Raw genomic sequence first — 13,025 nt, 5'->3', positions numbered from 1 at the left:
TCTCTGGAGAGCAAATCATAAAACCTAGGACGTATGTGGACAGCACAGCATAAGAAGTCAAGGGCAGAAGCAGCGAGTCAAGTTCAAAGGAAGCTACTGCAATAATCTAGGCAAGAGATAACAATAAGACAGTGATGGTCAGCTGTGTCTGAACGTCCCAGGTGACTCAGTGGTAAAGAATCTGCCTGCCAATGCAGGACATGAAGGAGATGCAGTTTCGATCCTTGGGCAGGGAAGATCCCCTGGAGAAGGAAATGGCAATCCATTCCAGTATTATTGCCTGGAAAATCCCATGGACAGAGGAGCCTACCAGGCTACAGTCCATAGGGTCGCAAAGAGTCAGACACAACTAAGCGTACATACACGCAGAGTTCTGTCTACTTGGTTAGGCTAAGGTCCCCAGTTATTCAAACACCAACCTAAGTGTTGCTTTTGAAGGTATTTTGCAAATGTGATTAACATTCATAATCAGGTGGCTTCAAGGAAAGGAGATTATTCTAGGTGATCCAGGTGGGCCTGAATCCATCAGATAAAAGGCCTTAAGAGTAGGTTTCTCAGAAGGAGAAATTTCGCGTTCAATACCAACTTTAGTTTCTGCTGAGAGTTCCAATCTGTCCTTCTTGACAGTCTAGTCTATGAAGTTCCAGTTGCCTAGCCAGCCACCACAACTATGTAAGGAATCAGTTCAGTCCAGTCGCTCTGTCGTGTCCGACTCTTTGCGACCCCGTGAACTGCAGCACACCGGGCCTCCCTGTCCATCACCAACTCCCGGAGTTCACTCAGACTCATGTCCATCGAGTTGGTGATGCCATCCAGCCATCTCATCCTCTGTCATCCCCTTCTCCTCCTGCCCCCAATCCCTCCCAGCATCAGAGTCTTTTCCAATGAGTCAACCCTTCGCATGAGGTGGCCAAAGTATTGGAGCTTCAGCTTTAGGATCAGTCCTTCCAATGAACACCCAGGGCTGATCTCCTTTAGGATGGACTGGTTGGATCTCCTTGCAGTCCAAGGGAACTCTCAAGAGTCTTCTCCAACACCACAGTTCAAAAGCATGAATTCTTCAGTGCTCAGCTTTCTCCATAGTCCAACTTTCACATCCATACATAACCACTGGAAAAACCATAGCCTTGACTAGATGGACCTTTGTTGACAAAGTAATGTCTCTGCTTTTCAATATGCTATCTAAGTTGGTCATAACTTGCCTTCCAAGGAGTAAGCGTCTTTTAATTTCATGGCTACAATCACCATCTGCAGTGATTTTGGAGCCCAAAAAAATAAAGTCTGACACTGTTTCCCAATCTATTTGCCATGAAGTGATGGGACCAGATGCCATGATCTTCGTGTCCTGAATGTTGAGCTTTAAGCCAACTTTCTCACCCTCCTCTTTCACTTTCATCAAGAAGCTTTTTAGTTCCTCTTCACTTTCTGCCATAAGGGTGGTGTCATCTGCATATCTGAGGTTATTGATATTTCTCCCGGCAATCTTGATTCCAGCTTGTGCTTCTTCCAGCCCAGCGTCTCTCATGATGTAACTCTGCATATAAGTTAAATAAGCAGGGTGACAATATACAGCCTTGACGTACTGGTTTTCCTATTTGGAACCAGTCTGTTGTTCCATGTCCAGTTCTAATGCAGGTTTCTCAATAAATCTTTACAAAAAACCCCCTAATCTCCTACTGGTTCTGTTTCTCTGGTTGAACATTGACTGATACAGATTTTGGTATCTTGAAGTAGGGTGCTGCTATAACAAATTCTTTAAAATATGGAATGGGACTTTGAAACTGAATACCGCATGGAAGCTGGAAAGATTCTGAGAAGCTAATTTAAAGACCTGCTGCTGCTGCTGCTAAGTCACTTCAGTCATGTCCAACTCTGTGCGACCCCAAAGACGGCAGGCCACCAAGCTCCTCCGTTCCTGGGATTCTCCAGGCAAGAACACTGGAGTGGGTTGCTATTTTCTTCTCCAAAGCATGAAAGTGAAAAGTCAAAGTGAAGTCGCTCAGTCATGTCCAACTCTTCGCAACCCCATGAACTGCAGCCTTCCAGGCTCCTCCGTCCATGGGAGTTTCCAAGCAAGAGTACTGGAGTGGGTTGCCACTGCCTTCTCCATTAGAGCCTAGATTGCCTTAAACAGACTGTTCGTAGAAATATGGATGTTGAAAACATTCCTGGTAAGAGCTCAGGAGGAAGTGAGAAGCACAACAAATAAAGTCTGTCTCATTTATTAGAATACATATGTCATCATAAACAGAAAGCTGGTAAAAAACAAACATTAAAGGTGCTTCTGGTGAGAGCTCAGAAGAAAATGAGGAACATTATTAAGAACCGAAGGAAAAATAATCCTTTTTAGATAGTGGCTAAAAAAAAAAACAAAAAAAAACTTATGTGAACTCTGTCCAGAAGTTGTGTGAAAAGGAAAAGTTGGATATTTAGCAAGGATAAGCAATGAACTTCAGTATTTAGCTAAAGAGATTTTCAAGCAACAAGTTGAAGATGTGACCTGGTTTTTCCTTGTTGCTTATGGCAAAATGCAAGAGGAAAGATAAACAGATGGGCGAAATGTTAAAAGAAACCAGGACATGATGATTTGGGAAATTCTCAGCTTGTCTAGATCACAAAAACGCTAAAATTAGGAGATACCCTATTAACAAAGCACTGCTATGGAGAAAAAGCCAAGAGTGTGTCTGGGCAACCTTTCATTAGTGCTGAAAGATTACACATGTGACTCAGGGACCCCTCACCCAACCACCTAAGCAGAAGCTAGGAAGCAATATGAGATTGGAGGACCTTCTTGTCTAATGACAAGAATCCCTGAGATACACACAGGAGACTCAAAAGGTTTCTGAGAATGTTTTATCAGCAGAAACACTGCCAGCTTGGCCTGAAAGGGGCAGAAAGAGAATAAAGTAAAAGAAAGACTGTCGGACTACCAAAATTCTACAGGCAATTTAACTACTAATAAAACCACTCAGTTGAAAACATGCACTACTTACCCTTCAAGAAAAAGTAAGGATAACTCTAAGAACTGAGACTTGGGCCCAGATGCCAGAGCCACAGGCCCAGAGGGCAGGGTCCCTGGCCACAGAAGATTACTTCCAGGCACTGCAACCTGAGAAATTCTCCCTGCTGAATTCTGAAACTGCCTGGGACCAGTGACACACTTATTCCTTGTATCTCCTCCTTTGTGGATTTGGGAACGTCCATGATGGTCATATTTTGCATGTCCCACCACTGTATTTTGGGAACACATAACTCGTTTTCTAGTTTTCCAGGCCCAGAGATAGAAATTTTTCCCCAAGATGGATCACACCCAGAGTCTCACCTCTACCTGATTTAGATGATGAGATTTTGGACTTTTGAGCTGATGATATTTAGATGAGATTCTGGACTTGATGCTGCAATGGGTTGAGACTCTGGAATGTCAGAATGGGATGAATGTATTTTGCTTGTGGGACAAATATGAATCTTTGAGGTTCAAAGGGCAGAATGCAGTAGACTGAAAATGGTACCATAAGAGATATCCACATCCTTCATATCCTAACACTGGAACTCATATGTTAGAAAAGAAGGGTGATCTTTGCAGCCGTGATTAAGCTAAGGATCTTGAGATGGAGCAATTATTCTGGATTATCTGGGTGAGCCTTAAATGCAATTTCTTTATAAAACAGGCAGGGAGAGATGGGACAAACAGAGGAGAAGACGTGCAGAGAGACATTTGAAAATGCTGGCCCTGAAGACTGAAGAGACACCACCTCAAGCCAAGGAATGCCAGCAGTCACCAGAAGCTGGAAGAGGTGAGGAACAGACTCCCCTAAGACTTCTAGAAGGACTGCAGCTCTGCGGCTGACACCTTGATTTCAGCCCAGTGAAACTGGTTTTAGACATCTGACCTTCAGAGCTGTGAGAGAATAAATATGCACTGTCTTTTTAAGACACCAAGTTTCTGGTAATTTGTTATAGCAGCCACAGGAAAGTAATAGAGATGGCTTAGACAAGGGAGGTGGTAAGAAGTGATCAGATCATGCATATGGAAGAAGCTAAGAGGATTTGTCAATGGAGTGAATGTGAAGTGGGAAAGAAAGAGAAAATGACTCCAAAGCTCTGACCTGATCAACCAGAAGAAACATTACCACTTTACTTTCATTCGTTCAACAAGCATTTACTGAGCATTTATCATATGCCCTGCCAATCACTACGCTGCATGCCAGGAATAGAGTCATGAAGAGACAGCCTCGTGAAGTTTACTAGAAGAAAAACATAAAATAACTACATAACGATTTAGCTGCAACTGGGACTTGTGCTACAAAAGAAAAATTTCGGGTGCTATGAAACTTAACAAGAATTAAATGCCTGCTGCTGCTGCTAAGTCGCTTCAGTCGTGTCCGACTCTGTGTGACCCCAGAGATGGCAGCCCACCAATCCTCCAGGCAAGAACACTGGAGTGGGTTGCCATTTCCTTCTCCAAATTAAATGCCTATTATGTGCTAAATGCTTTACACGTAACTTTATTTACCCCTTACATCTATCCTACGAAGAAACAAGAGATTGACAAAGATTAATTCCCTTGCCCAATATCACAAAGCCAATGAGCAGTAGAGCCACAGCTGAAAACAGGTGCATTCAACTCTAAAATTCATCACTACTATCTCCAAACAGGAGGGAAAATCTACTAGGCTTTAAAAAAAAAAAAAAAAAAAGAGTGGCCAGAAGGAGGAGGAACCGTCATGCAAATAAAGTTTTGAGAATTCCTGCTCTAGAAAGAGCTTTCTAAGCTCACTTGATGAAGGTGAATTTTGGAGGGTATTCAAAAATCCCTTAACACTCTCCAAATAGAACAAAAGGTTACACTATAATTAACTCAGTTTTATTTAGGCACCCAACAGGTTATTAAACTCGTTGAAAATAAAACCTCATGAATAGCTTGTCCAAATTCTACAAGTGATACCCAGTTTTCACACAGACTGTTTCTGCTAGGTTCACCTTCAGAATCAGCTTTCAGGTGAAGCCAAAAGAGGGGCGAGGGGGAGGTCAACTACGCTCCAGAGTGACTGAGTCAGGAACATGATTAAATAAATAACTGATTCAATGCATACAAAGATTCATGACAGATATCACACGTATGAACCACACCATCCTACAAACTTCTACTAAGTAAAGGAAATATTTTTAAATTTATTTAATTTCAAATTACTAGCCTATGATCTCATTATATTCTTGGCTCCCTATTATTCCTATTCCAGTACGACACACCCCACACACCTCCAGCCCAGGGAAAAAAAATCTGAAGAGAAAGGAAATATCAACAAGATGATGTGAAATGATTCGCTGAATCCATAAAATATAATTTAAAACACCACGACATCTTTGCCTTCACTGCATGACCTCAGGGCATTAAGCTGGTATGTAAGAATTAAAGAATGTAATGGTCCCTGAATGGAAGCTTTAGTTCAAGTGATTGTTCATTGAAAGTGATTATAACATGTATCAAGAATAAGTAAGAAAATAGCCCAAACTCTCCATTTCTCAATTCTTTCCCCATCTCTACCTAAAAAAAAAAAAAAAAAAAAGCCAAGACAACATATATGTGGCAAATTTTAAAAGACTTTAAAGATATCCATCATTTAATAAAATATAAAATCAACGATAAAGCCAACTACGATAACACCATTCTAATACCAACATGCAATATGGCATGTCCTAAAGTATGAGAGGGCAAATTTCCACATTCCTGTCAATTCTGTGGTAGTGAAAATATGTACAAATTAACCACGATTAAGAGACTCTGGCATAACTTACACCATTTACAGTTACAAAGATACTGAAACATTGACCAAAAAATTTTTATTTGGATATTCTGGTATGCCCTTATTTAGTAAGTATCTACTGTGCAACTGCAGTGAAGTCACTATTATAGCTTTCCACTTCAGGAATGGCAGTAAGATACTGCATGCATACAAGGAATATTCCAAAGAATATTTTGAGAGCTGTAACACTGTGATTACTACCATAAAAAATTCTCACTGTATAGACATTTTCACTAACCCTGCAAAAGAAAGTGAAAAGGAACAAACATTTACTGGAGGCGCAGGACTTGGGACTGAACAAAAGCATACAACGGTGGGGAGCCGCCGTCTCTAACTCACAGCCAGACCTGAGTTCCAGTCTCAACTGCGGTAACTTAGTTCATCTCTCCAAGCTTCTGTACCGTCATCTGCAAAATGGTGCTGTTACTTACTTCACAGAGCTGGTGGGAGGATTAATGAGGCAACACGATGACTAATAAAGCACACGTCACTGTTACTCGCCTTTACATTTCTCCATACTCATAACCACCTCATGTTTTAAGAATTATTAACTCCATGTTACAGATGAGGAAAGCGAGTCACAGACGGTTAGGTGATGAGTCTAGGGTTACACAACATAACTGTTAGTATCCAGCTCTGCTCCTACCCTTACACTTGACATGTTACCTCACTAATTATTTTACTCTCTCTGGATAGGAAGTTTAGAATTTTTTTTTTTTTTCAAATTATACCCGGGACACTTTTAATTTGACTTCCTTGGTGGCTCAGACAGTAAAGCGTCTGTCTACAATGCGGGAGACCCGGGTTCGATGCGGGAGATCCCTGGGTTGGGAAGATCCCCCGGAGAAGGAAATGGCAATCCACTCCAGTACTATTCCCTGGAAAATCCCATGGACAGAGGAGCCTGGTAGGCTACAGTCCATGGGATCGCAAAAGGTCGGACATGACTGAGTGACTTCACTTTCACTTTTAATTTTGATACCAAAACAAAGATTTTTCAGAAAACCAAACTGACCTTTAATTCTCACAATTTCAGAGGTCAAAAACCTGAAAATAGCCCACTTGTTTTCAAATTCAGTAACAAACAGAGGATACACTCCAGATTTTAAAATGAGCAACCCAAATTACTGATTACTTGTACTCATTTATACAGAGAATGATTTCTTAATGCTTATTAACAAGAGTAAGTGAAGAAGCAAATGAATCAAATATACCACAAAAGGAAAAATACAGTATCTGAAGAAACGAAAAAACATTTTTTTCACACCTCTGTCTTCCTAGGATTCTGTAGGCCTTTTGTTGCTACTGTGTGAGCCTGTCTTAAACAAAGGGTGAGGAACTGCTCCAGCGCAGCCACTAGACGGTGGTGGAACTTCACATCATTTAATTTCTCAGAGCCGCCCTTCAACTAAACAATGTGAGTTGGACTTGAGTCACTGAACCGCAGAACTGAAGGCAACTTAAGCAATTAGCTCCACCCAAGGCACCCTGGTGGCTCAGATGATAAAGAATCTGCCGGCAGTGCAGGAGACCCAGGTTGGATCTCTGGGTCAGGGAAGTTCCCTGGGGAGAGAGCATGGCAACCCACTCCAGTATTCTTGCCTGGAGAATTTCACGGACAGAGGAGCCTGACAGGCTCTAGTCCATGGACTTGCAAAGGGTAATACACAACTGAGCGGTGAACACTAGCAACTAACTAAGGCACCCTGGCAGGTCAACCAATTCCTACTTCAACACCTTTAGCAACACGGAGTTCACTTATCTTTCCTCTTCACAAAAGTGGTAAGTTAATAACTTTAAGAATTTTGCAGATTCTTCTGTGACTCAGTTTTGTGTGACTCACAAAAGTTCTCATTCTAGGTATTTTTACTTTGGGGCCTAGATCCACCTCTAAGCTCTCTTGAAGCCTGTGAAACTGTAAGAAGTGCTTCTGACTAAACCCATTCTGCAGACAAAGGGCCCAGGAATTTAGAGGGACAACAGGAGGGTATGAGATACCCTTAACACATTATTGACCAGAGACACATTAATACCACAGGCGTTAGTTTCTGCAAAAATATCCCGGTCAACAATGTGTTAGTGGGCAAATTGTGTACCTCCTGAGGTCCTGTTTAACTGTGGAGTTCAACTAGTAAAATCACTGCTTTCACTCTAAGTGGCGAAATAAAATCTATCAAGATGTAGGTATCTGAACTGGAAAAAGTGATGCTGAAGCAGCAATGATTGACATCTAAATGCCTCCTTCTGAATACATCATTTTATATTCATTCATCTCTGCCTCCAACCTCATTCAGTCATGTCAGTTCTGTGTTACTGCCGAAAAATAATCATGATGATGATGATGCATGTAAAGGTGTTCCAAGGACTTGGCATATTTAAGTTTTTCGATTCTCAGAGCAAAATATAAAGCAGGCATCATTATCACCACCGTTTTACAGTTAGTGAGTCACTGAGAAGATAAAGTAGCAGAAGTATCACAGTACCACACACAGAGCTGGCAAGTGGTGGATCCAGGACTCGAACCCGGAAGGTCTGGCTCTAGTATTTATCCTCTTAACTACTCACACTCTGTAACTGCTTGTCTATCTCTCTGATAAGTGACTGTTTTCTTCAACATCAGAAAAATGACTCCACCTTCACCTTATACATAAAGATCAAATATTTGTCCTTAGTGTCGATGCTGGTCTAGGCTACTTAAAAACATTCAGGTGGCCCCAATTCAGTGTCCACCTCCATAACTGAGCCTACCATGTGGAAGGCACACAGTAAGCGCACAATAAATATTTGCAACTATCTATTCAAACAATGAAAACTTTCCCAATGCCCTCATCATCCCAAAGGCAATCTCTCCCTCCTGTGTCCTCCCTCCCCTCCCCTCTTTCCCTCCCCCACCCCAGCACCCTGTGCTTTCTTCCAACACCTAGCTTTTGCTATGCTTCCCACTATGGCAGGCAGCCTCCAAGCTGACCCCTCACCTCCTGGTATTTACATCTCTGTGTAGTCGCTTCCTGCAATGAGTGGCCTACAGAATGCTGGAGAAAGGATGCTATGTGACTTCTGAAGCTAAGTCATAAAAGACGATGCGGTGTGGTCTACTGGATTACTCGCTCAGGGGGAAGCCAGTGGCCGTGCCGGGGGAGGGGGGTGGGGGGAGGCAGAAGTAGCTCTGTGGAGGGGCCAACGTGGAGAGAAACGGAGACCTCCCCCCATAGCTGGCATCAACTTGCCAGCCATATAGATTAGCTTCCCTGACAGAGGATCTGCCAGCCTCAGTCAAGCCTTTGGAGGACTGCAACCCAGCTGACATATTACTGCAATCTCTGGCGATCCCCTGAGCATGAAACCACTCAGCCCATCTGCTCCTGAACTCCTAACTCACAGAACCTGTGAGAGGTAATAAATGTTTATTGCCATCTTACGCCCTATCTTTGGGGATAACTGTTACACGGCAATTGACAGCAGTAGACAGCTAATACCAGACACTTACTCTCTAACACTGGAAGCTCCTTAAGAGCATAGACTGTTTTCTTAATTCTCAAAGCTCCCTGAAGCCTTAGAAATAAACAGTGCCCATATTTGTTGAACTGTGCCAGCAGACTATTCCCCTTTGTCCACTGTTCCTTTTCTTCCAAAACATATCCATTAACAAACTATTCCCTATGCCTAAAGTACTTCATCTGTACTCTATCAATGTCCTCCCTTTTCTGTCTCAAAGGCCTTCTGAAATAGACTTCTGAGCATCTGCTGTGTCCCAGAACCGCCCTTGAAGCTGACAACAAAACAAAGAAACATCCTTGCCCTTATGGAGCTTACAGTCCAGTGTATGCCCTTGCCACAGTGGTCTCTCTGAATATAATACAACAATCTTTGTTAACAGGACTTCAAAATTCTAGTTTCTCCTTTGTAAAATTTAAGTATTCAAAAATTATTTCACCCCTTTCATCATGTCTATTTAATTGGCTGTATGTCTGCATATGTTTTTCTTTTATATTTAAATAAATATTGAAGCTGCAGCCTCAAGAAAAGTCCATACCTATTTACTTCCTAAAGTGCCCCCACTTAAATCTGTCTCTATTCTCTGTTTTTACTGAATGTTTTCATGGGCCACGATTTTTAGCAAATATCACATTTATAAGTGTAAAATAAATACCATTTGATTTTTTTAATAGCCTATATTCATTATACAAGTCCAAGCAACTCAATCAAATATGAATTTGTTTCACAGAAAGCAATTTTTAACTGAAGTATATTGTATTATTTAGTACTTCTACAACAAAACAGAGTGTTAAAAGAAAAAAAAAGCTCACTACACTTTTAAATTAGGAATTCCAGTCCTGGCTCTGTCCCCCACTGTGTAACCTTAGACAAATTCTTTAACACCCTGAGCCTCAGTTTCCATATCCTGAAGTGGAAGTAAAATCTACCTCACAGAATCACTGTGAGGATTAAGCAATGCATTAAAAGCCTAGCTTGATGCCTGTTACGGAGTGAGCGTCGCAGAACGTCAGTTTTCTTACCCCTTACTTAGGGCTTGTACTTACGGTCCGAACAGCTGTCAGTTTTTAAGTTTAGTTATTCCTCTTTGGAATGATCTTCCTCTCCTTTATCTAATGAATAAAAGATTCAGCTCAAAGGCCATCCTCTCCCTGAAGTCCAAAGGAAACGTCCCCTCGACTCTCCCACACAGTTCTGGGTTTGTACCTGGCGTTTCTGTCAGTGTGTTACAGTTCCCTGTCACTTTCCGTCTCTCCCACTAGACCGTGAGTTCCTCATGAGGAGGGAACATACACCTCACTCATTTCATAGCCTCAGCTTTTAGAAAAACACCTGGCACGTTACAGGCATGAAACAAAAACTGAATGAATGAGTGAAGTCACTACTTGGGCAGTACCCGGGTCACTCCTGGGTGACCAAACTTTGTGTTTTTGCCCTTTATGGGCCGAGATGCTCCTCTGTGCTTCTGATCCCTTCCTCGTAACACTCGACATAGCACTAAGGACTCAGAAAGTCTGCATTAAATACTTTTGGCTTATGCAATACAGAATACTCTCACATGATTTCATTCTAAATAAAAAATGGTATCCTAATGGATGTGGCTTTTGGAAGCCTTTTTAAACAGGAGCTCTTCTTAAGAGTTACTGGCAAAGAACTGAAGCAAATGCTGGAACTATACTACAGCCGGTTTTCCTATGCATGTGCTTTTGAAAAAAGCAGTAATGGTTTGCTTCTTTCTAAAACACTTCATTAAGAAACTGAGGATCATAAAGCCCTTTGATTCGCTGTGAAAAATGTGAACACCACCAGGCAAAATTTAGCTTAGTAACTCTCAGCCAAAGGTTCCCCACCCTACAGTCATAGGGCTGTGGGCCAGCTGGCTGTCACCTCATCCCTGGGAGGTGGCTGCTTTTCAACAGTAAAACTGCATAAGTGAAATGTGGAATCTGGGGGGATCTTCCAAAGTAAGACACAGAAATTTAACTTCTTATTTTAAATAGAGATTCTGCTTCAGACCTTGGCTCCAGGTGGAAGACCCTGAAAAGAGCTCAAAAACTGGCAACTCGGTGGTGGGGGCGGCGGGCGGCACATTTCAGACATATTATGGATTTTAAAGTATGTAAACATGCAGGACACTAGGTGTAATTTCACTGCTAGAGTTAAGTGACGTATTTCACATTCCTGTCTACGCACACTTCATGCCAAGTATAGGCTGGTAAGCAGTTAACTGTCCACCAAACTGCCCTTTAGTTATGCTGCATAACAGAGAGAAAACAGAGAAACCCTGACAAAGCCAAGTTGGGCTGGTGCTTACACACACATGCTGGTCTATCGTGGTTCTCAATGTCACAAAAACAAACGCTGCTTGGGCCTTTACTAAGGTGGGCAAGCGCAGTGTCAAACATTTTAACTCCTACAACGACTCCATGATGGATATTATTATTACCCCCAATTTTCAGATGAGGAAACTGAGGCCCAAGATTACACAGCTGGCAAATGGCAGGTTTGAGAATCTGACTGGAAAACTTCAGCCCTAGCAACTACAGAGGATCAATGCTCCTGCATTCTCGCCAGGCTAGGGAATATACTAGAAGTGTCATGACAAACATTTTGTTGGAGGGGAAAGTTTCAGATCTGCCAGATCCCTTACACCTGGCAGCATTCAGGTAGCCAAACAGGCATCAACAAGTCCAGGTGAGACTTCCTTGCTTGGGAATCCTGGGAACTGCACATGGATCCTAAGGGTCTACACAAGATCCAGGAGAAAGCACCCGACAGACACCTGGTCCCTGCAGTCACGAAACGCCCGGGACGCCGCGGGGGCGGGAACCTCCGTGCCTCCACACCCCCGCGGCACGGCCCAGCCGCGCACAGGTGCACCGACCGCCCGCGCCCCCACGCCGCCCGTCTCGGCTCTACGACCCCAGCCTGGGGAAGCGGGTCGACGCTGGGGAAGGGGCCGAGGGGCGAGGCCGGCCCACAGCCGGAGCCCCGGAGGGCGCGCGTGGCGGGGTCGCCCGGAGAAAGGATGCTCGGGGCGGGGCCGCGGTGGGGGAGGGGTCCCCTGCCCGGACTCTCACTCACCGCCTGGCTCTCCTCCCGGGCAGGGCTCCGCGGCGGTCCCCGCTCCGGCTCTCAACCGCGCGTGTCTCCTCCCGAGGCTCAGCGTCCAGCCGGGACGCGCGGAGCTGTGGATAAGTCGGCGCGAGCGGAGGGCGTGCAGCGAGCGGAGCTGAGAGGGTGGGAAGGATGGGACGGTCGCGCTCACCGCTACCGCCGCGGGGACACCACAGACACGGCCTTGGCCGGCTCCTCTCAGGCACGGAAGCTGCGGGTCCTCCTACCACACCCGCCTCCCGCACCCCCCACCACGCCACGCCCGCTGAAGGAGTGACAGCAGTGCTGACCAATCTGAGGCCTCGTGGAGGCCGGGAACCACGGACTAAAAGGAGGTAGGGCACGGGAGGGATACAAGGGAGGCGAGCGTGGCGGCGGGACTTCCTGTGACTGACGGCCCAGCGCAGCCAATGGGCAGCGGGGAGATGACCTCATTGTCGAGGAAAGTCTGGAACTGGTGGAGTGGCGGCGCGGAGGTGGGAGGAGGTCGGAGACGAGCCGGAGGCGGGGCGCTGGGGCCTTAAAGAGGCCGCAACCCATTGGTCATCCAGTCAAGGCAAGGGTGGCGGACCCGGCCAGACCTGGCCAAGTTGCCAAGGGGTCAGTGCT

General features: G+C 44.4%; 1 protein-coding gene across 2 annotated transcripts in view; it reads right to left on the bottom strand.

Moving 5' to 3' along the window:
• The window catches only part of MRTFA (myocardin related transcription factor A), a 211,562-nt gene extending 198,893 nt beyond the window's left edge, over positions 1-12,669 (bottom strand). For both annotated transcript variants that reach the window (XM_027540708.1, XM_027540709.1), the window contains exon 1: positions 12,384-12,669. The gene's annotated coding sequence lies outside the window, so the exon portion shown is untranslated. The remainder of the gene's footprint in view (positions 1-12,383) is intronic.
• Between the last annotated feature and the right edge of the window lie 356 nt (positions 12,670-13,025).

The sequence above is a fragment of the Bos indicus x Bos taurus genome, chromosome 5 (genome assembly GCF_003369695.1).
Source record: "Bos indicus x Bos taurus breed Angus x Brahman F1 hybrid chromosome 5, Bos_hybrid_MaternalHap_v2.0, whole genome shotgun sequence".
Classification (NCBI taxonomy): Eukaryota; Metazoa; Chordata; class Mammalia; order Artiodactyla; family Bovidae; genus Bos; species Bos indicus x Bos taurus.
The sequence above is the reverse complement of the archived record's forward strand: the minus strand, read 5'-3'. Positions and strand labels throughout refer to the sequence as shown.